This window comes from Passer domesticus, chromosome 17 (assembly GCF_036417665.1).
Source record: "Passer domesticus isolate bPasDom1 chromosome 17, bPasDom1.hap1, whole genome shotgun sequence".
Classification (NCBI taxonomy): Eukaryota; Metazoa; Chordata; class Aves; order Passeriformes; family Passeridae; genus Passer; species Passer domesticus.
In genome coordinates this window covers 5,092,653-5,115,455 of record NC_087490.1, presented here as the reverse complement: position 1 = coordinate 5,115,455, position 22,803 = coordinate 5,092,653, and the positions used below count along the sequence as shown (strand labels likewise).

The following is a 22,803-nucleotide window of genomic DNA, read 5'->3' as shown; positions in this document are numbered from 1 at the left end:
GCAGGTGTGGGTTCATTGGTCAAAGTGCTCCACCCCACTTGTAATCAGTCTCGGTGGTAATTTCATTAGTGCCTGGGGAAAAGACAGGCCAGGAGAGGCAGGTGATGGGGCAGGGTGCGCATGGCAGGGCAGGGGCTCTTAATCCCAGCAGGGTAATGGCCCATGGAAGTGCTAAAAGAACGGTGCTGCGAGCAGCTCCCTGGCTCCTGGCTTCAGCAGCATTTCATGTCCAAGTAATTGCCCTTGGATTTCTTTCCCCCTCTTAAGCTGCGGTGTGTGGGGAAGGGTTCTGCTGCCATGGCACACACTGCAATGGCACACACTGCAGTGCCCCATGCTGCCATGGCACACACTGCTGCACTGCCTCAGTGCCCAGGGACAGGCAGGGGACAGAAAAGGACCTGCATGGGCCCAAGCCTGGTCTCAGGGTGACTTGAGCTGCAAACAACAGGGAGAGCCTAAGTGGAAAACAGCTCGTGCCAGCAAGGGCCCTGTTGCTTTTATGACAACAGAAGGACAGAGGACACCCCTCCTTTGCTTGGGGATTCCTTTCATCATTACTGGTTTGCCCTTCTCTTTGCACTTTATGTTGCTAACTTGTTTTTTGATGTTGGGCCCTTTCACTAGTGAAATGTTACTTTTATTTAAAACAAATATCCCACACAAATGAGCATCCTTTTCCACAAACAACATTCCCTCCCTAAACAAATTCAGTCAGAAGTCGAGAGGATGTTTTGCTTATTTTCTCAGAATCTCTCTGCTTTTGTTATTTAGGTGACTTGGATGAGTCCCTGTCTGTTAGGGAAGCACAAATCCTTTGCTATAGTCTACAGATTCCTAATCAGGGAGGGGTATTTGGGGTGACCTCTGCTCCATGTGCAGCATTCTGGTGTGGGCTCCTCCACCCCAGTTCTCTGTTCCTTTGGAGACTTGGAGATGGCAGCCCAGGGTGCCTGTGCAGGTGAGGGGCACTGGCACTCAGTGTTAATGCATAACCTCAGAGTGCCTGAGGCCAGCACTCATGGAATGGAACTGCTGTTCTAAGTTTCTGTGCAACTACTGCCCACCCATTCAGCCTCCTGAGCAATGGCTTTGCAGTTATTAAGGGTGCAGTTAATCAGAAGAACAGCTCCAGATTTAATTTAAGCAAGAAAGGAAGGCATGCTAAAGGGATTGAGAGGAGAGGAAAGATCAAAACTCTAAAGCTCCCCAACACATGTGGGATTTTGGACAAACTGTTGGCTTTGCTACTCCTTGAGGTGTAACAATCAATGCCACTGGTTCACTGGAGTTCTGGTTCATTTTAAGGCTCTCAGGCGGCAGAATACAGAGCATTAGTTTGCAAACTTTAGTTAAGATCATATAAAATTATTTAGGACAACAAAAACTACAGCCTTCTGCAAAGACCTACAGAAAGATCCCAGAATGTTGTGGAACTGGCCAATAAAATACCAGAAGTAATTAATAACAAGACACACACACACAAAACCTAAAACATTAAGCCAAACGCACAGATGTGGAATGGCCTCTAAACTAGGATATAGATCAGGATAATTCACTTCAGGAAAAAAGAAGTGTGATGTCTGAGCCAAAATGACCCCAGCAGGTGTGTGGTAACGCCACTCAGGCAGCCCAAGCCCAGCCCAAAGGCTCAGCTCCATTCTGCCTGTGGCATGTCCCCACCCCAGGAATCAGGCAGGACTTGAGGGCAGGGGAGAGCAGACCCTGAGCCCCTTCCCAGGACTGCTCTGAGCTCTGTGTGTGTCCCAGAGCACTGCAGGCCCTGTGGGGAGCTGGAGGCAGGAGTGCAGCCACAGCTCCGTGGGGATGTGCCTGATCCTTCCCTCAGCTCCCTTCGCCCTGGGCCACCTCACAGCTCCCAGAGGCAAATCCCCTCCAGACCCCACAGGATCAAGCCACCGCTTGCACACCACCTGGCAACTTCCAAAAAATGGCTTCATCCCAGGCCCAGTTCCAGCCAGAGGCTTGGGAAATGCCGAGATCACTGGTGCTTCAGTAACTTGGTAACACGGAGGGGCTGCACCTTCACTTCCCTCTTCCAGGTGCTCTGATGGCTCCTCTGGCTGTGCTACAGGTAAAAGCCCTCGGTCTACATCAGGTTTTTATTAAAGAACTCCTCTCCTCATTCCCAACCCAGCATGTCTGAGGAGCTTGGCTGAAATTTTAGCATCGTTAACACCCCATCAATGCTGTGTGAAACATGCCTGTAGGCCAACTCTGGGGAAGTATCCATCTGGAATCCATCCCTGGCATGGATCAAAGTCACATGAGAGCCTGCCCCTGGACATTCTGGTGACTCTGCTGTGGGGAGAGGAGGCTGCAGGAGTCTCAAGCACTTGAGACAACCGCTCCGGTCTAGCTGTCAGTAGCCCAAGCTCTGTCCATGAATTATGCTCATCTGACCAGAAGGAGCCAGGTGAACCCTCACTGCTTTATAAGATGAAGCTCCCAGCAAGGAACAAGTCCCAGATGAAGGCAAAAAGTCTGAGTTCTTGTAGTTAATCTGAGAAGGAAGAAGAGCAGACATTCAGCAGCTGGCTGAACTAAGGAGCAAATCAGTGTGGAGATGGGACAGGGAAAGAAGATATTCCTACACAAAAGGTCTGCTTTGTCCTCTTGTACTTTGTGTCAAGGCATCAGAGAAGGAACTTTAGAACTCTTTTCAGAGCCTGATAAAAAATGCAGGTTATAAATACATTACATCCCTAAAACACTTCTGCAGTGCATCCAGGGCCCACACAAAAGTTACCAGGCACACTGATCCAGCTGGGGACAGTTTTCTTTGTTGGCCTGGACCAAATTCTGAACTTCTGCAGAGATGTGTGATATCCATGGACCAGCACAGCGCGGAGGAAGGGAGTTTCATTTAGGACACTGCCTGATAGGTTCCCACACAGGGAGCTGGCTGAAGGCTAAATTATCTGCTTCAGAGAAGTGAAGGATTGATATGCTTGAACTCTGTAAGCTTGGAATTACTCAAACACCTCCTCTGACTTCAAGACTTAAAATAAATAAATAAAATAAATCAGAAGGGGGCTGATTTATGCCATGAAATAAATCAGAAGGGGGCTGATTAATGCCAAGCTCACACCCTGCTCCCCCTAAAGGCTCAAGAATTCAGGCATGGCATCTTTGATCCAAGAGAAGACCTTGCAATTCTATCTCTTGTGCCTGTCTCTCAACAAATGGACTCCTTTTCCCAGAAATTTTAACTCTGGCAGCACTTGGCCCCCAACACATATCAGCTGATGTGTAGTGCTTGTCTGGACACATTTGGACCAGTCCTGACTCTGTGTCCCTTTCTTCTCTCCCCTGCTTTCCAAATAGCCATCCGTGACTGTTTACTTTGGCAACGCCTGCAAAAAAAATAGTCTCAATGAAAAGGCAAAATCCATTAGGAAAAGCCAGCTGAGTGCTAAAAGGCCCCTAATCAGTAGAAAGTTTAAAGAGCACCGCTCAGAGAGAGGCTGTGGTGCCTTTCCAACACCTCCCCAGCAATGTGTGAGGCTATGACATGTCAGAGTGAAGCCCCAAACACAGGCACGCTGCCAGGGGAGCTGTTTCCTCGGGGCTGAGCAGAGCCTGTGTCTGGCTGGGTGCTGGGGAGGGAGCTGCTGATGGAGGAGCAGCAGCATCACAGCAAATAACTGCAACCAAACTGGTAAAAGTTCACCCAGCTGCTTCCAGCCTCAGCTCTTAGCCAAGGAAAGAGAGAGGGCTGATCTCGGCTCAGCATTACAACTGGACCAAAGCAGGAACCTGGGGTTTAAGGGCCAGTGCAGGTCCAGATAAGGAGATCTCAGCAAAGACAGCTCAGATCTCAGAAAAGCAGTATGAGAAAAGCAGCTGCTGCTGTGGAGAAAGGAATGCCCTAAACTTGTCTTGTCTGAAGCACTAAACTCAGCCAAGAGCTGAATATAGGTCAAGCTAAACTGCAGTCGCCCCAAAACACCTCTCAGCTGTGGATTCCAGGTGAGAAATGACTCCTCACTTCGGCTCTATGAGGTAGCAAATGCTCCAGCCTGGGTAGATTTACTTGCTTTGAGTTGAAATTATTTCAAACCATCATCCAACATTTCACAAGTGCAGTGAATTACAGATTTCAAAGCACCACAAAGAAGTCAACAAACCACTCCTCTCAGTTCCCCTACGAAGAAGAAAGTTGAATGTTTTTCTTTCAGAGAGCAATCAAAATATTTGCAATGAATCTGCTGCTCTATGAACTGTGTTTTTAAAGCTTGATAGAAACAATCAGGCTCAGGTTTAATTCATCTTCCTTCATCTTTTAGAGACTAATATGGAGTGTAAAGGAGCTCAGGCACAATTTACCACTAGCAGCTTTATGCCACTAAAGGATGTGCACAGCACAGTCCACAGGTAAGCTATTTTCTGTCACCTAAGCTATGCAGACCCCTCCACTCTGTACAAAATTCTAAGACGTGCTTAAAGAAGTGTCAATAATTGAAATTATGATGCTTTATAAATACACAGAAAACCATATGAAGTAATGTATAAAAAGAGACAAAATTACATTTTATGCAGAATGAGAGTGAAGTTTAAGAGGTAAAAGCAGCCCCAAAAGAGTGTGCTTTCATATTCTGTTCATTTTTTTAATCCCCATTTTTTTCACCTTGAGGTTAAATTCATGACTTCTTATGTCTGAGCAGGACTAAGGTGTTGCTTTTCCTCACCTGCTGGGTGTAGATAGTGCCAGTGTCCCACTCCCATTCCTGCAAGGAGCAGCTCTCGCAGCCAGGTTCGGCTGAGGATGTCACTTGGGCAGAAAGTCTGGGAGCCTGAACCATTTGTAGCTCCAGAGTGTCTCTGGAACACCGAGGGTCATAAAAGCCCTTCTGAATGGGCACTTCACTGACAGTGCTCACCTTTAATGGCCTTTTTGTGAAGTTACAGCTTGGCTTTTAGGCCCTTTTTGCAATTCATCACTTAATCCATACATGCTGCCTTGGCCAAGAGCCGGACAATGGGGGCCCAGCGTGTCTGGTTTTGTTATGGAGCAGCCGCAATGGCTTTTAACTAAAACAATGCATCTGAAGGAGAAAAATGTATTCACCTTGAATTCCCAGCGGCTTCAACTTACTTAAGGTAGCTCTGCAGACACTGGTGTGTGCAATCAATGAAATCAGAACTGCAGCCATGTAAGGATGGCAGAAAGGAGTAAGAATGTATATGCCTTTGCATGTATAAAATATGAGGGAAGGAAATGTACAGGGAGGAAGGAAACAGCTATCCTTGCAGCTAGGTCTGGAAAAGAGCATTTTTCTGATATGAAATTTTTCATGAGAAAATATAAAGGTTGGCAGGGAAGGACAGTTACACAGCCCTGAAACCAGCTGGGGGACATTCTAAAGGACCTTTTAAAAATAATGTGTCTTCTGGTACAGATCAATCCTATAATCCATTTGTCAGTTCCTTTTTGAATGGGAGGTGAAAAGATGGTAAAACTTTTATCCTCCCCAGCAATCTTCCAATGCTGCTGCACAAAGAACACATGGTTTGCCTTGGAACATGTAAGTCCAGGGTGCTGTGGTGGCAAACAGGGGCCAGATCAAACCTGCTGAGACTTGGATTACATCAAACTAACTTGCTTAACTCTCCCACTGCAACATTTTCAGGTCCAGAGGGAAGAGGTGGATATCCTTACCTGGGGAGAAAGGGGAAGGACTCCTTCTCTAGGCACCAGGAAGTGTGGAATTGCCTTCTGGCAGTGCTGTCAATCCTTCACAAAAATCAGTAATCCTTTATCACAGAATGGCCTGGGTTGGAAGGAACCTTAAAGATCCTCCAGTTCCATCCCCCTGCCATGGGCAGGGAACCTTCCACTAGACCAGGTTGCTCAGAGCTCCACTCATTCCTTGACAGAAGCCCTTGGCTGCATGGAGTACCCTACTGAAATCCACTTGTGATTCTTCACATGCTTCCTCTTTCCAGGGTGCTGACTGTGTGAATCCAGTGGGAGCAGGGACACCTGGAACAGGGTGGGATTGGGCTTCAATGTCGTAGAGGAAGAGCAGTATCCATATTATCACCTTTTGGCTCAGGTAGCCCAGGGAACTGTCACTTCAAGGTGGGGCCCTCAAAGGGGACCATTTGGCAAAGGCTAATCTTTATTTTCTTTTATTAATCTAAAAATTCAGCTGTCAAATTCAGATTATTTTTTAAAATGAGATGAGATTTTTTGCTTAAGTTCCAGTTAAGCTAATGTGGAAAACTACACATCTCTGGAGGCTTCTAGAAGCACTTCAAAAGACTATAAAGTCTTGAGAAAGCCAGCAGGAAACACTATGGACATGGATAAATTCCACTACCCTTCTGTGGAATTTATCCCACTTTAAATTGGCTCTAGGCACCCAAAGTGAAGCCACAAATTTGGCAATCAAATAAGTGGGTGGCCAGTCCAACACTTACAGAGTAGCAACCACTGACCTCAGTTAATTTTCTTTCTACAGCTGATCCCTTTCTACACTCAGCCATTCCACCCACGTCCTGATTTTTATCAGGCCTTCAGTCTTCCAAAGAATCTCCCTCAGAGAGCGAAGCAGGATGTATTCCCCCCCTAAATGTGTAAGTGAAACCAAAGCAAGCAAGAGGAACTGGGCACCAGTGGCATTTGCCTGGGGAGCTGGAGCCGAGGGCCTGTGTGCAGCAGGGCTGCTGAAGCATTAGCTCCATTTGCTTTTTGTCTCTTAGCCCCCCACACCTGCCTGCCATTTAGCTGCCTCTGAAGGCTGGCCAAGGGACATCAGATCAAATAATAAAAGCCACATTGAAGCAGTGTTTCAGCTGAAACAGTATGAGTGGAGGCGAGATGGGGCTTGGAAAAGGCTCCCTCTCAAAGAGCCCACACATACATGCGAGAAGGTCATTAACTTGTGCCTTGTGCTATCTTTGCCGTCTCCGCTCCCTCTCTCTCAATTATTACATCAGAAGGAAATGAGAGAGCACTTTGCCAAATACTAATGGACTTGATGTTTTCATAATCTCAAGTGCACAACAATCAGAGCTGTTTATTTTCCAAAGAAGATGGGAACCAGGGGAGGAGGCTGAAGACTGTGCCATTCTGTTAGGGAGGGGAAAAAAAAACCCCTTATGGCCAAGAGCTGAGACTGAAAAACAAGCATCTAGGAACACTCTTGCTGTTACAACTCTAGCACTCATTTCTGGGGAAAAGGTAGTGAGAGTGCTTAGATAGTGTCCTGTCCCACTGCCCGCTGCACAGCAACTGACAGCAAGCATCCAAGTTGGCAGAACACTTTAAAGTCCCACTTCAGCTTGAACTCAGATGATTTAGTCTGCTTTTTTATGTCTGAATATAATGATACCGCTATGCATTTGTTTCTGAAGTGTAGCAAGAACCATTCTTTCCTGAATGAAACATGCTCAGGAGACAGGATGTGACTGAGCTGACAGGAGGGGTCTCTGCAGTGACATGAAGAAGTCAGTCCTGTTTCTTGTTCTCAGTAGCCAGTTTCCCCATAACTTGAGCCTGTGTGAAATCCCAGGTTTTGCTTACAAAGGGAGCTTAGCAGGATACTTGTGCCTCCTTAGATCTATGTTGGTGTACAAACACTGGAATTCACCCAAAGAGCCAGCTAGGACTGTGAGGCTTCTGCCCTGGGGTGACCAGGCTGTTCCCCTGGTAAAGGACTGGCATCCCACTGGGGTGTGTGGAACTACAGAGGGCATTTGGTTTTACTAAGACAGCCCAAGTCATCAGCAGGAAGATAAGGACATTTTGTGTTCTTCCCCGCTGCTCAGATTTTGGAAGCTTCTGCTTTGACAGGAGTTTTAAATTCTCAGTACTTTCTGGAGTGTGACAGACACCACTGACAGGAACCTGCACAGGGGCTGGTGTGGGAATGATTTACCCAGTCACACCACAACCGACTTACCAAAGGATTCCCAAAGAGAGTCCTCCATCACACAGATCACCTTTCAAAGGTCATAAACGGAACAAAGGCTTTGTATAATTTGTGAGCCTTTGGGCTGAACTGGGCATAACAACTTTCCTAGTGCGTGCAGGTACTTATTGATCCCTATGATCCAATTCCAGCGCCAGCGTTTGTCCATACAGACAAATGTTCTCCGCCTTTGGCTGGGTTAAGAAGCAAAAAGGGCTCTTAATTACCACTGTTCAAGCATTTTTCACCCACTTAGCAGTTAAATTCCAGGTACCTTCTATAGAAGAGAGCTTAGAATCTTGTCTCCTACAAGCTTAACACCGGTTTTTTGTGCAAGATCAGAAGTTTTCCTGGTAGTAAAACAAAGGGCTGCTTCTCTGAGGAATGAACATCACAAATGTCAAATAGGAAAAGTTTCTGGACCCCGTGTTAAATATCAAAAGGCTATCTCTAAATGGTGGCTCGGACAAGAGCCAGGGCAGTGGAGCAGTGGGTGCTGCTCCTGTGCCCTCAGCTCCCGGGAGGTGTCGCCGCAGCCCAAGGCTGGAGGCGCGGGACACACGGGCTGTGTCCTCGCGTGCTGTGTCCCCATTGCACCGGGACACGCTCAGGGGACACCTCAGCCTCGGGCGGCAGAGCCAGACTCCAGCGACACCTCCTGTGTGATGCTGTGGCAGCAGCAAGCGGAGGCTCCCCTTGTCTCATTCCCACCTCATTCCCACGTCCCCGTTGTCAGCGCTCCCTGTGCGCCCCTGGGGCTTCACCTGCAGCAGGGCTGAGGGCGAGGGGCTCTCCCTGCTGCCGGCTGGTTGTGTTCTGTGGGTGACCTCTGTGCTAAAGCCTAATAAATGTTCAAAACCAGAGGGATTTTGGATTTGTTCAGACAAAAAAAAAGAGATTATGTATATAGAGAGATCTGATACAGAGCTGCTTTACTTGTATTAAAGAAGACATATTTAAAGAGGCTTTCACTGGTTGGTGTAGAATACTGGGACTGTGTCCCGAGAGCAGAAGGCAGTATTGAGCATCTTGTGCACCATATAATTAACTTGATTTTTGGTCATCTTGAGTGCTATTAGACTTGAATGAGACATGAATGCACTTGCGTTTGTGGTCATCAAAGGTACCCCGGAGCTGTACTTGAAAATACAGCAGCCAGTGGAACAGAGGCTCAGCACTGGCTGGCACTGCTTGCAAAGTACAAACTGGGCACCAGTGGGCAATGTAGTGTGGGGACATGTAGCCACACACATCAGCCTGAGATGTTTTCTGTACACCTATGGTGCAAGAATATTTTAGCAGCAAGCTTTAAACTTGTATTATATCCCAAACTTACATTGATTGTAAGTTGGTATACAGGAAAAGACTAATGTAGCTGAGATAGGAAGGGATGATTATCCCTCACATAAAATTTAACTGTATATAGGAATACATGTATATAGGAATGGGGATGAACTGCCTTTCTCTCAGAAAAAGGAAACATTTCAGACTGCAGAGGCCATACTTAGTGGGAGGGAGGTTAAATAAACCCCAAAGAATCCAAGAATGCTAACACAACCCCAAGCCTCTGGGGAATCACTCCAATCTTTTGGAGCTGAGAGCTGGAAACATACCTGAACTACATCATGAGCAGAAAGTCCATCTTCCAGAAGGAATCAGATGTTCTGTGGTCCACGTGGATCCTCCCTGTATATTCACTTCTGTGCTAGTCCTTAGAATCTCATGGAAATCTCTAATTCAACAAAATCAGCCGTCTCACACTCCCTGGTGGAGTGTTCCTTCAATCACAACTAAATGTTTCTTCACAATTCCCACAAAAAAAGGTGTGTTAATGACAAGGAGAGGCAGATGCAATCATCAAGGGCTGGGAACATGGGCAGCAGGCTTACAGGCAAGTGTGTTCCAACATACCTGAAAGCTGGACCATCTCACACCTGCTCTGGATTTATCCTCTCCCTGCCTCTGGTCTCAGGCAACTCCGCAAGGTTAGAGGATTTTCCCCATCAGTCTCTAACACTGTGTTTGTCCTTCACACCCACTGGTGACCCCTTCAAAGCACCTCATTTGCTATTTTCAGATTCCTCCTAAGTATTTCTGGATGCACCATTCAGTAGTTCTCTTTCTAGGGGCTACATTTCCATTATTACTGCTCTGAGATTTCTAGTAACTCAGTCCCCCTTTTTTTCCTCTCTTAAGCAATTAAGTATACAGCTCAGGCAGATACTTGTCTCACTTTAAGCAGTGGCCAAGGGCTGTTTAATGATTTAGGTTTATACAGTGCACACTGCCTGCCTAAGTACCTGTGATACACGGTAAAAGCACAAATTCTTCTGTTAGAAACAGGTTTGTGTTTAAAACAAAAGAACATGCACTCAAAGTTTTCCTCAATGACAGCCAGATGAAACCTGTCCAGCTCAAATAAGCCAGCTTCCAGCTCTCAAAACTTTCCTTCTTCTTTGTAGAGAGTGTGGAGTGTTAGTTTCTGGTTAAAATTTTTATCAGAATCAACAGAGAGGGACAGGAGTAGTGGTGTGGGTTTTAGCCCTTTTGTCTTCATCTACTTAAGATCATAGTGGATTTTTATACTTGTTGGAATTTTCCTCCTAAAACTTCTCAAGGCTGGAGAATTTGAATTACTGAAATATCACAGAGTGATTACTGCCCCTCACTCAGGACAATTACATCCCTGAAAATCTTGCTTGCTCTGCTTGTTTTGTTTATTTGTTTGTTTTTACATTGGATCCTCTCCACTGTAAATCTGTGTCTGTGTAAAGATGCCCTAGAAAGGAGCCAGCTTCATAGGTCTCAATGCTGGTGACAAAAGAGGTTAAACTTGTAAGCAACCAATGTAATTTCTCTTAGCATTGAATGATTGTCTCACCACTGAGATGGTCAAGTACCTGCACTGATAATCCCCTTTCTTACCGTATTGCTGGGCAGTGCAGGATTCTCCTGCTTGGCACATCTGTGCCTCAGGGCTAGAATTGTCTCATCTCTTGCTGGGGCTCTCCAGGCTGTACCTCCTCTTGTGATCTTACTGGGCCGAAGTCTGGGGACAGAAGGGAAGGGCTGATCCAGCTGTAGGACATTGAAGTTGTTCCCATAAGCTACTCCTGCTGGAAAACAGAAGTTAGGGTACCTTAGAACATGAATGCCCTATTACAAAATATTAGTCTCAAGAGAGGAGAATATTATTTTAAATAGTCATCCCTCACCTGAAAACTTCGAATTTTGATGAGTTTTAATTAAAATACTTTAAAAGAAGTTACACTTCTGAGTGCAGAAGGCCCATAGAAAGACTGTGGCTTTCTTTAAAAAGCCTTAGTACAAGAGTGGAAAAGTGGAAGAGGCATTGATAGCTAAAGATGTAAAAGAAAAATGTGTAATGGAAGAAATGTAGGCAAATACTGTGCAGCCTTTTGACAGCTTTGGAACAGTGCTGTCCAGCTGCAGCATCACCCATCAGAAAAAATATCTGAAGGTCACATTTTCAGCCTCCCAGAGCACTTGAATCTAGGGCAAGTGTTATGGGGACAGATCCAGGTCTGCTACTCCGTGTGGCATTCTTCCTTTTGTGCATCACCATGGTAAACAGAGAGGGTTGCCAGGAGCCTGGATGCATTGTTTGTGTCAGTCCCGCATCCCCTCTCCCCCTCCTTCCCCAAATGCTTTCTCGGTGATTAGTTACTGAGTAGAAGGGGCTCCAGTTACCACGCAGCTTGCTATCCCTCCTCATTTTATTGGACTAATATCCCACCTGCGATGATAAGGTTTAAACTTGTTTAATCTCCCAGCTTAGCTGTGGTGTTTTAATATTTTTAAAATGGTTGTTTCAGAAAAAGGGGGATTTAAACAGGTTTTGAATAAATAATAAAAGCCCTTCTCACAGGTTGCAATGCAGGCCGGGAGGCATGAACCATTTTCATCAGGTCAGATTTCACGTTGGGTTATCCCAAGGTGGCCTGACTTTGTGGCTACGGATTTACAATGGAACAGTCAGATGCAAAGCAGTTTATGGAGGAGAAACTGCTTTAATAATGCATTTCCTGCTCAGCAAACAGCAGATACAATGACATTCATAGGGAATGGGAGAGTGAGCAAAGTCTCACAGGAAAGGAACCAGTTTCTCCCCAGAGTTTAATAACGTCTTTTGCTCCTACAATATATTTCAGGAGATAAAGGTTGACCTGAGAAACATCAGAATGTACAGCTTTGAAGTGATAAAAAAGACAGGTTTGCACATCTCAGGCCTGATGACCTGGAGCTGCATCTGTGTTGTTTCAAATCTAAGGGAAGGGAAAGAGGTTCTCATTTCATGACGAAACTTCACAGGCATAAACATAAGGCTCTTTGTCTGGAATAATTTGGACAAAGTGCCTTGTGTTGATGTGTAGAACACCTTGGTTTGTCTCTCACTCTTTGCTCCCTGGACTGGGAGTGCTGTTTTCAGCCTCAAGAGGAGCACTGACAAGCTCCTGACTTCTCTGAGCCAAGCCTAAGTTGTAACACCAGGCCTCCAGGAGAGTCTTGCTCTCTCAGTCTAAGCCACGGGGATGTCCAGGCTTCCAGGAGCAACGTGTAGGACTGGGACTGTAAAGCCAGAAAAAACAGGCAAGACTTCTCTAGCTTTGTTCAGGACTTCTGCACACTTAGGCACAATTTGTGCAGATATTGGAGTAAAGCAAAGCATAGTAACTAAGCAGGAGTGGCAAAATGCTGCCAACCCACAAATCCATGGCTCAGTTCCAGAAGAGTCCAAGCAGCACCAGGTCGATGACTGTAGTGGTGTCCAACTCTTTTCCTAAGGCTGCCGAAAAGACAAAGTGGGCACAGAGCTGTTTTGTACAAATACTGTTTATATAATTTCTGTCAAACACAGTAATTCAAAGTGATACCAGAAGGGAACTTGGCTGTGGTCAGCTTTGAGTGAACGGAGAACCATTGGATCTTAAAAGATGGGTCATGCCAAGCTCTGAGCTTGTGTTTCCACAGATGAATTTGCAAGTGCACCTCATAAGCAAATTAGCTCTGAGTAGATCAGTTAGCCTTGCCACTCCAGATAGGCTCCTTCCTACCTGATGGAGAAGGAGAGGGGGAACCCAAATCACTTTCTGGTTGTTAAGAGGACAGGGAAGAGGATAATGCTTTCACTGGTGCATAAACCCCTCTCTGACATAGCTAAAATTACCTTTGAGCTCCTAGCTCCCCCAAGAAGCTTTTATGGACAAAATAGCAAATAAGAGCAATTTACTTCACAGCCTATAATCATATTTCCCGTATTCTTCCCTATTTGACATAACCACAGGGCAAAAACATGTAAAATCTAGATGAGATTGGGTAAATACATAATAGTAACAAACCACTGCCTCCATTACACCTTCTATTTGAGGGAAAAGAGGCTGTTTCATCATGATTTCAAGCATTACTCTAGTTTTGTATCACCTTGAAATAGTGAAGTATTATCCCTATCTTTTTTAGCAATGCCATAGCAGTCAAGTAATAACTTGCTACACACACTGTTCACTCTGTGAGAAGCCCTGTGGGCACAACCTAAATACCCTCAACTGCAGTTTTCTGCCTCGACATAAAAGCATCCTTCCTCAGCAAACCAAACAAACCCCACACCTAAATTCTTTATGGAAAGATGTGGTATTGCAGGCTGAAGGCAATGAAACAGAAAAGATATTTTAAAAGCAAGAGTGAAACAGTGAAATTGGGACTCATCTAAATGACTCTACTAAAATGAAGGTTGGAAAAGAGCTGAATCTGTCAATGAAAAGATATGCAGATTACTCTGAGGACCCTTAAAGGGGTGGGGGCTTAAAACATCAATATTGAAGTGAATCCTGAAGGGTAGGCCAAGCAAACATCCTTCCATAGGTTTGGAATATTACAGAAGAGAGTCATCCATCTCTCTGGTCACCTAATGTATCTGGAAAAAACACTTCGAGGGTCCTGTGCAAACTAAAGAATTTGATTTTCAGTTCCTTGAATGTCAGTTTTCATTTGGAGGTTCGGAAGGGCAAACATACAGAGTTCAAACTTGCTAAGGAATCAGCTGGAGTTTAATTTTAGTAAAAGAAAGGTCTGGGCAAGTGTTATTTGGATTTTAGCTGTAACATCACTTAATCAGACCACACTGCAGGAGAGCTCTGTAGTTAGTCTGCCACTAGATACCAGTCTGAATAAAAATCACCCCTGCTAATTGCCAATAAAGTAAAGATCAGTATCATATTTATTACATGTGACTTTTCTGAGGCAAAATTTCATACAACAGCAGAAACTACTGTGGTGCTTCAGCTTTCTAGCTAGCAACTGTTCTTCTACAAGGTTTTATGCTCAGTTTTTCAGAGTGTACTAATTGTACTTGTCTGGTCATACAAATAAGGACAGATAATGGGGTTTTTGTTTTGTAGGTTATGTTTTTGGTTTGTTCCCTGCTATATGGCTACTGCTGAGCTATGCAATAAGAACATCACAGTGGGACAATCCCAGGTGAATCCCACTTCTGATGCTCACATGTATGATGGATACAGTTCTAGCTACAGAAACTAGGGGTCAGTTCAACTTTTGGAAATTGGAATCTGCACAAATGGGTCTAGAATGCTTCCAGTCTGGTCTGCAAACTATTTAGCAGGAGCCAGTATGGCTCAAAACAAAAAAGAAGAAAACCCAATGGAAACAGGCATTTGTGGAGCAGTAATTATTCCTTGTTTAAGTAGAAGGTCACTGGAGGAAAGCAGTGTCTAGAATTGGAAAAGTGACAAGTACTGTTCACTGAAGTATTGCGGCAGAATTTTTGGCAGTTGTTTGTACTTGGGGTACCTAGCCTTGGCCATGGCTTTGTTGTGCTGGTTAACTGTTTGTGGGGCAGCAGTACAGCTGAACCACTGATATAACTGCCTGGAAAAGTCAATTTGAACCAAAAATAAAATTACCTGCTTCAGCTGATGATCCAGCCATGTGAATTGCTGTACTGCTATACAGCTGATTTCTAGCAGCTCAGAAGACAGCTTGGAGTAATGGGATGCAGGAATCCAGGGAAAGAGCTGCTTCAGAGGAGTTTGCTGATGGTGGAAGGATGCTGTGGATATACCCTTTTAATTTTCAAAGATTTGATTTGCAAATCTCATACTTCAGGAGTAAATCCTATTCACAAAGATCTTGTTGGCTTCAAACAATCCCCCAGGAACTCAATTTGTAACAAAGAGCCAAGACTTAAGCTTCTGCATTAGAAGAGCACTTTTGTTCAGGTTTCATACTTTAAAATACATTAGAAACAAAAGTATGGTTTTTTTAGGTAAAACTAGCCCAGTGCCCTATGTGTCAGATGCTCTGCATTGTTTTGAAGGAAGCAGCTGTTCCCTGCCAGCCCCCAGTGTCCTCAGGTGCAGGACACACATATAATTTGCTCTTATACCTCAATCAGTGAACAAGCAGAAAAATAGGACTAAATTAATTTCTCTCGGTCCTTTCCACTCTGTCCTATTTTTTACAAGAGCCTTTTAAAAATGTTGCTTACTATATGATTATGCACAGCAGGGGTTTGTAACAACCTCATCTTAACTCAACTACCTCTGCCCTTGCTGTGGAATGATTGGTTGCCTTGGCAATTTTCTCCATGTGGTGCTCAGGAGCTGCAATTATAGTGCTTTTCTCAGTAGTGATCCTCTTAGTTCCCTTTCTTAGGAGTTCATGATAAGGAGATACAAAATGATATATATAATGGATTTTATTGCTCCAGCCTCCTGTCTTCTTCAGCCCTGAAGGAAGCAAATCTGCACTCTCTAAGCCTGTTTGCTCTGTAGCAAGGAGAAAAACCCTCTGTTTGTGTAGGATGAAGGACTGTGTTAGCTGGAGGTCACAACCAGGTAGGTCAGGCCTGGTGAGGTGATAACTCTGAGTCCCACATAAACCCTGAGGATTTGAGCAACAGCCTTTTGGGCCATTCCCCAGTGAGAAGGGAACATTGTTCTGTATTGCACTCCATAGACCTCAGCTCAAATGTGCTGTCTCTGCAAGTGAAGTGATGGCAACTTGAACTGCTGGCTCTGCAAACTCAGGCTAAATGCAGATGAGCAGGACTTCACACTGAAATGGGAGGGGGAGATGCCTCAGCCTCCCTCAGCTCAGCTTTATAGGCCAAGCCCAGTGCTAAACTACACCATCACATATTGTCTGTGTACATAGTTATGGACAAAAGTAAAACCTGTGTCAGCTCAGTGACATCAGCAAAAGATTCAGTGATAAAAATGCACTATTTCCTTGACTGTACTTGTTTTTCAGGGGTAACAGGTGGGTTTAAAATAAATAAAAAAAAATCTGTCCCTGAATTTGAATATGACTGGTAACAGGGAGCAAGGCCACCAAGTAAGCAGTCACATACGAGACCATTAGTTTAGGGAGGAATCTAAGGACAGCACTGAGGTTTGTTCTACCTCTGCTCTCTGTAAGCAGTGGATGGATGCACAGAATGATCATATATTGCTCAATTTACATGTGAGCCTCTGTATTGTGTGCCTGTGAGTACCTGAAGAAGGACATGGTTTTCTTGCTGCTGAGGTTGGTAGGCTCCAGTTGGTGCTCAGGGAGGGAAGTTGTTCTCACCATGCACAAACTGTGGGGCTTCACAACAGAAATGCTTAATTGCAGCTGGCATTTTGGACACTCTCGGTGCCTGTGCCAGTGGGCACTTGGCTGATGAGAGACATCCCTTCTGACACAAGCAACGTGAAATCTGCAGAGGAGACTGAAATACTGAACTGCTTGTTCAACAATTAAGAACAAAAAAAAAAAATTAAGCAGTCCTAAACAGTTCAGTTCTAACTGCTAAAACACAATCAAGCAGAAGATAGGTTTCCAATTCTGTGCACATTGGTCTCCTCATTTTCTCCTCCCCTGCCCTCCCCCTCTGCTGTCAATGTGACCTGAGATGTACTCTGCTCTAAGAAGGCCGCCACCAGCAGCTGCCTGAAATGCCATGATTAATTAAAGTATTGGTTCTAAAGTGCTGCTCAGATTCAGGAAAGGGTGAGAAATACCACCTCTGAGAGCCACAAAACCAGAACTATGTCTCAACCAAAATCACTGATGCTAAGCACTTCCAGGTAGATCACACAAATACTCGGCGTACACACACCAAATTCAAACCTGACTTGAAGGAACAAAACTCCACCACAACCAAAAGCTCTTAATTCAATGTAAAAGCTACATTAAGAGTATTAGAAGGAGCTCTTCTTGCACTAGATACTATTTTAGTACCCCTTTGAAGACGAAACTAAATGGCAAGGTATTAATCTGATCTGTTTTGTTAAGTTTGACACTGCATCAGTAATTTGCCCATTCTGGACCATAGGAAGCCTCTGTGCCTATGGTTAAACAGCAAAGAGTATACACAGCTACCCCTGACTTTCTTGTCTGAACACAGGTGTGAAGTCCACATTTGCTTTTTCTTTCAAGAATCAAGAAATCCAATAGAATAGTTGGAGCAGGTTTCTGCTTCAGCAAGGACTCAAGCTTGTTTTGGGTCAAACAAGGAATAGCATTAATCCTCCACTTAATTCCAGCTCCCTTCAGGGCAGAAATTGGCAGCAGTTTAATGTGATGGAGGAATGTTACATGTGAGCTCAGGACAAAGCAAGGAATGATGTCTCCATTGAAAATGCAATGAGACATTAATGGAGAGAAAACAATTACAGCTGGAATTTGGAATGGTTGTCAGGTTTAGCACCTCTGTACTTACAAAGACTGCTGCAGGATGTTTAGAAACCCTGCTGATCTACGTCACTACCTGCAGTGCTGTATTGACTTGGGAGCTCTTATCGTTTATTGCTCTGGAATTCTTTTCAAAATGTATGGAATCTGACAAGATATCTTGAGGTGGCACGCAAGCTTCAACTGCACTTCACTAAATCTCAAAGAATCTATGCATCTTTACCTTTTTGCCCTTTTATTTTTCTCATGTTTGCTGCACAAAGGAAACAGCTTTTTATGTGAATGATGATTAATAAGCAACCCTGCTGAAGGGTGACAGAGCTGGTGCTAAGAACAGGCTCCTTTGATAGACACTTTAAAATGTGTTCTAACATGTGCAAATGATAGGCTGTCAAGTCACCATTCAGGTGTACACCGAGATAATAACCTGCATTTGAGAAAAACGATAAGGTAAAATACACATTTCTACAGTATGAAGATAAATAGTGAAATACACACTTGCGTGCCTCTATGTAAAGTAAGGAGAAAAAAAGAAAAAAATCAATTCAGAGTGGAATTGTGAGTAGTCTGGACATCTCTATTGCTTTGTGCTTGAAATATCATCTCAACTGAGTGTGTCTTCTTGTATTTGTGCTTGAATTAAAGATGAAAACATTTGCAGTGTCCATGCCATCAAATCTTCCTGTATGGTTGAAGGCATCTCAGGACAGTACTTGGTTTAAAGGTTATGGGCATACTTTCAGTATGTGAATTTCTAGGCAGAAATAGAAATGGGATCTTTCTGGAAAATACCATGATTAATAGGAAGCTTCTAATGAAAATGAAACAGTAGAATGTCTGGTTTGCTTGATATCAACAAGAAAAGATCACCTTTCTTATATGGGAAGAAAGTTGGCAAGTAGCAACTGAAGTTGTGGACTACTGAAAGGATAGTTGTCCTTTCCTGGTTTTTTGGAAGTGTACTGCAGCCCAGAATCCCCTTCCCTGATTGCTACTTTGACCTCTTAAGAACAAAGTGCTCAAGCATTTGAAATTTAACCTTAGAAACCTGCAGTGAATAACAGGCATTTTCCATTCCTGTTCATGTTACCATTTTCAAACATCTGATAAATGTCAAGCCCTCTCCTTTTATAAAAAGTTTTTCTTTTGTATCAGGGAAAAACAAAACAAAACAGCAATGTGCCAGTGTGAACCATGAAGGCAACTTTCCTCACCTGAGCAGATTGCCCTGGGGAGACAGGGCAGATACCCTTCATGGAGCTGTTCCAAACTCTTCAAACCCAGCATCAAAGCAACAACCCTCTGGCTTAGAGGTGAGAAAATGATGCCCTGAGGCACAGCTTCTGTGTCAGGCAGATAGCAAGCAATGGGCTCGTAAAACAATATTTGAAGAAAGGTAAAAAAACATGAGGGAAAGGGAAGAGTTTCTTATTAGCTGCAAAGTAAGGCTTTTCGATCACAATCTCTGACAAAGAACAGCACTATTTGGACAGTAAATCATTGTGGCCCACTGAGGAACCTGTGCTGATAAGAGCCTGACAGGCGAGGGAAGAGGTTCAGGGCTTGCAGGGAAAATCTTTCATTCCAAACACACACAGCAGACCAGCAGAGGCAGGAGGAGCAGGTACAGGCAGGCAGTTCTGAACAGGAGGGTGAAATGGGATTTCTGCCCTTTCTACAAAGAGGAGAGGAAAGCCCCTCTCTGATGCTTTTAGTTGGGAATAAAGAGGGCTGCCTTAAGATTAAGGTTCTTTTACCTATGTCTTCTTCCCATCAGCTCCTGGGTCTAGTGACACAACTCAAAATGAAATTGAGTGTATCCAGAGATTCCCCTTTGTGCTCTGGGCAGGCAGGTGTCAGGAGATGGGTGACTTGGCATGCTGTGCATTTCCTGTAAAACTTAAGACTGTTTTGGACCTGTTTACTTTGTAGTGCATGAATATCATGTTCTTTCCCTTCCTTTTTCCCTTCCCACTCTTGCCCTTGTGCACTTAGTTTTATCCCCACAGCAAGAGAGAGTTTAATATGGTATAATTTACATTGGCAAGAAGGAGGGAGATTAGAGGAAAAACAGATAATTGAAGAGTTTAAGCACTTTCCTCTCGATTCCTCAAACACTGTAAGTATGATATTTCACTATTCTGCCGGATTTCTGGGACATATCTGAAATCTGAAAGATCTATATTCAAGAGGTGATTGGAAAAGAAAATAAAAAACCAAAGGTTTAATTAATGTTCAGCAGATTTTCTTGTTCCTTTGCCAATGCAAGGACAGATGCAGAAGACTACACTTTGCCCTTGACAATGACCTGCACACTATTCCATTTTAACTATACCATCTTTCCAGGGACTGCTCCACAGCATTAGTGTAGAACCATCCAAACACTCATATTACTCCTATTTTCCAGTGTTCCTCTTGTGTAACCATTGCTCTTAAGTTTCAGAGAGCTCCATACAAGACTGGATGATGAGAGAGAGCCCCCCCATGCAGTAATCTGCCCCTGAGCCCTTACTGCCAGTCCTGCAAAGGTATTATGTGCCAACAGAGCAGCAGAGAGGTTCAAAACACATTGAAGAATCTATTTCTAAAATTTTAAGGGGTTAAGAGTTCATTGAGGGTGATTCTGTGATATCTGAAGACACAAATCAGCAATGCTCCCCTCTCTATTTACTTTCTACTGTTCATAGATTCTCTCTGCAGTCAACAGCTTGCTAGATCCTGTGTTTTTTTATATTTTACTACTGGTCCAGGTAACCTGGCATTCACACTCTAATTGCAATTCACTTGTGAACTTTCTTGGTACAGTTGAGGGAATGGAGGGGGAGAAAACATACATAGGTGTAGTAGCACTATGCTGTGCTATGAATGAGCAAAATTACACCTAGAAAGTATTAAACAGTATTGAAAAGGCAAGAAAACCCAACAAACAGCCAGAGCCTCCTGTCTTCCTTTTCTCCTGTGGAAAAAGGGGAATTCCGGCTCCTGCCATTAGAAATAAATTGCCAGCAGCAAGGAGGTACTAACTAGTCTGACACGGTACTTTCCCCAGGAGAAGAGAATCCTGTTATAGCACCGAGAAACATTCTCACCTCAGGCAACTGATCTTAACAGTTCAGTGTCTCAAATTTAGGGAGCAAGAAGGGAATGATGATAGCACTTGCTCTTCACTGAGGCACTTGCCTCGAGAGGCCTCTCAGTCCCACTTCAGATGAACAAAGTCACTGTCCTTCTGTCAAGCACTTAGAGGCACCACAGCTCCACTGATGGAGACTACTCAAATTGGGTAAACCTTGTAAATCTTCTCACTGGAGAGACAGTGTCTTGGAGCCATTATCAAATCACACAAGAGGAGTCAGATTGGATCAGATCACAGCTAAATCTATCCCAGCATCCTGTCTGTTACAATGGTATGACCATTGTAGATGCAAATGGAAAGCTTGTAAGAAACAAGGCATGTATAAAGTGATCTTGTACCAACCCAGTCCCCCCAGGAATTAGGGATTAGATGACTAATGTTCTCATAACAGGCTTTGACTGCAGTGAGACCCACCTTTCCTACCTTCTCGTCTCTGCTTTGAAACTGCCACCCTGCAGTCAAGATGTTTGCAGAAAAATGCATCTGTAATGTGTTAAGATACGAAAATTTCTCAGCAAAATTCCCCACGTGTTGACAGAAATTAATGTTGAGATGACAGAAGACTTCATCTGTAGGGAGGGGTTAAAACAAAGTTGAGGGCTTGACAAAGTCTTCATCTTTGGAACTAATAAGCTGGCTTAAAAGCCCTCATTTGCTTTTTGACTGAACCCTGGATCTTGTGTCTTCATTAATGCACTGACACAAGGCTGTTGGATATTTGAGGACATAGAGATGTTCTTGATGCTCAGGTTTAGTTCTACTCCATTTTTAAAAATAAAATATTTAGCTTAGGCACAAGAAAGATTTAAGCACACTGTTCAGACCAGTCAGAGAATTAGGTGAGGGTTCAGTTTACTTCAAACAGAAAGAGGACATGAAACTGGGGTTTCTAAATTCTTTTTCTGTTCCAATTTTCTGGGTTGATCCAGGAAGTTACAACCATGTAGGGTTTTCCCAACCCAGATCACTTGTATGTAAGTAGATAGCAAAATGTCCAGACAAGATCCTTCTTTTTTCAAAGACCAGATCCAGTGAAGCTGGAAGAGGACATATTGAGAAATTCCTTAAATACTCACATAGTCCTCTTCTGTATATGGTGTCATACAGAAAAACAAGTTACTACTCTTGGTGCTTTATAAATGTACCAAAATTCAGGTGGACTAAATAGTACTGTATAACAGCTGGGGAAATATCATGCTATGGCTTCACAGTTAGATATTCAAATGAAAAGACCTGATTTTACATGTAATTACCTCACTATCAATTTCTATAACCTACCTGCCAATTAATCCCCCAGTGCAGAAGGCCCTCATTTGAGGAATGGACTGTAATCCTAGAGAGTTCCACAAGCCATGTGTGTGCTCAGGGATGTCTCTGGTTTGTCTCTGTGTCCTTGTAAGGGAACACATGCCACAACTGCCCTGCAGACCCTGAGAGGCAGGAGCAGGTAGAGCCCAGTCCCCCCTGAGCCTTGCCAAGGTCAGGATGCAGAGCCCCTGCGGCAGCCCTGACCTGTCTCACCACGGCACAGATACTCTGCTCTTCTGACAGCCTGGCAGTTCATCACCCAGATGAAAGCTCTGATCTCCCCTGTTTGTCAGCAGAGCTGTCACAGGTGAAATTTTGCAGATTTCCCAAGGTAGGTGAAATATGACTGGGGGGCAGAGGCAGAGAGGAGGGCAGGGAATGTGCAGTTATTTAAATCTTCAGGATGTTTCGGCCACAGAGCTTGGTGCTTCTGCCTGGCTCTTGCCTATGACTCTACTGAAAGAGGCCTAAGGGACTGTTCTTGGAATTCTCCTGACTGTCAGGGACCAGCTGCTCAGCCAATAGGCTACATATGGATTCCTGAGCTCTAGGAGGGAAAGATGTAAGCCCTGTACTGAGCCATCTTCTAGACTTTCAGACTTCTAATGTTCATGTTAAGGAGGCCCTTATTTTCTTATACACTACATGTTAATTAGTTGTCCATAAAGTCTTACATTTTGAAGTAGTTAGGTTTCTTATAAACAT

The 22,803-nt window shown here is 44.2% G+C and overlaps 2 long non-coding RNA genes across 5 annotated transcripts in view; both read right to left on the bottom strand.

Moving 5' to 3' along the window:
• The window catches only part of LOC135282690 (uncharacterized), a 49,047-nt gene that overhangs the window by 2,837 nt on the left and 23,407 nt on the right, over positions 1-22,803 (bottom strand). For 2 of the 4 annotated variants that reach the window (XR_010348753.1, XR_010348754.1), the window contains exons 3-5: positions 9,554-11,056; positions 7,932-8,134; positions 5,684-6,007 (exon numbers count right to left, since the gene is read on the bottom strand). This is a non-coding gene — a long non-coding RNA (uncharacterized LOC135282690). The remainder of the gene's footprint in view (positions 1-5,683; positions 6,008-7,931; positions 8,135-9,553; positions 11,057-22,803) is intronic. The other 2 variants (XR_010348755.1, XR_010348756.1) reach the window with 2 other exon arrangements.
• On the bottom strand, positions 1,236-5,656 carry LOC135282691 (uncharacterized). Its single transcript, XR_010348757.1, has 2 exons — positions 4,713-5,656; positions 1,236-3,377 (listed from the first exon to the last, which is right to left on the bottom strand). It is a non-coding gene; the product is annotated as an uncharacterized LOC135282691 (long non-coding RNA).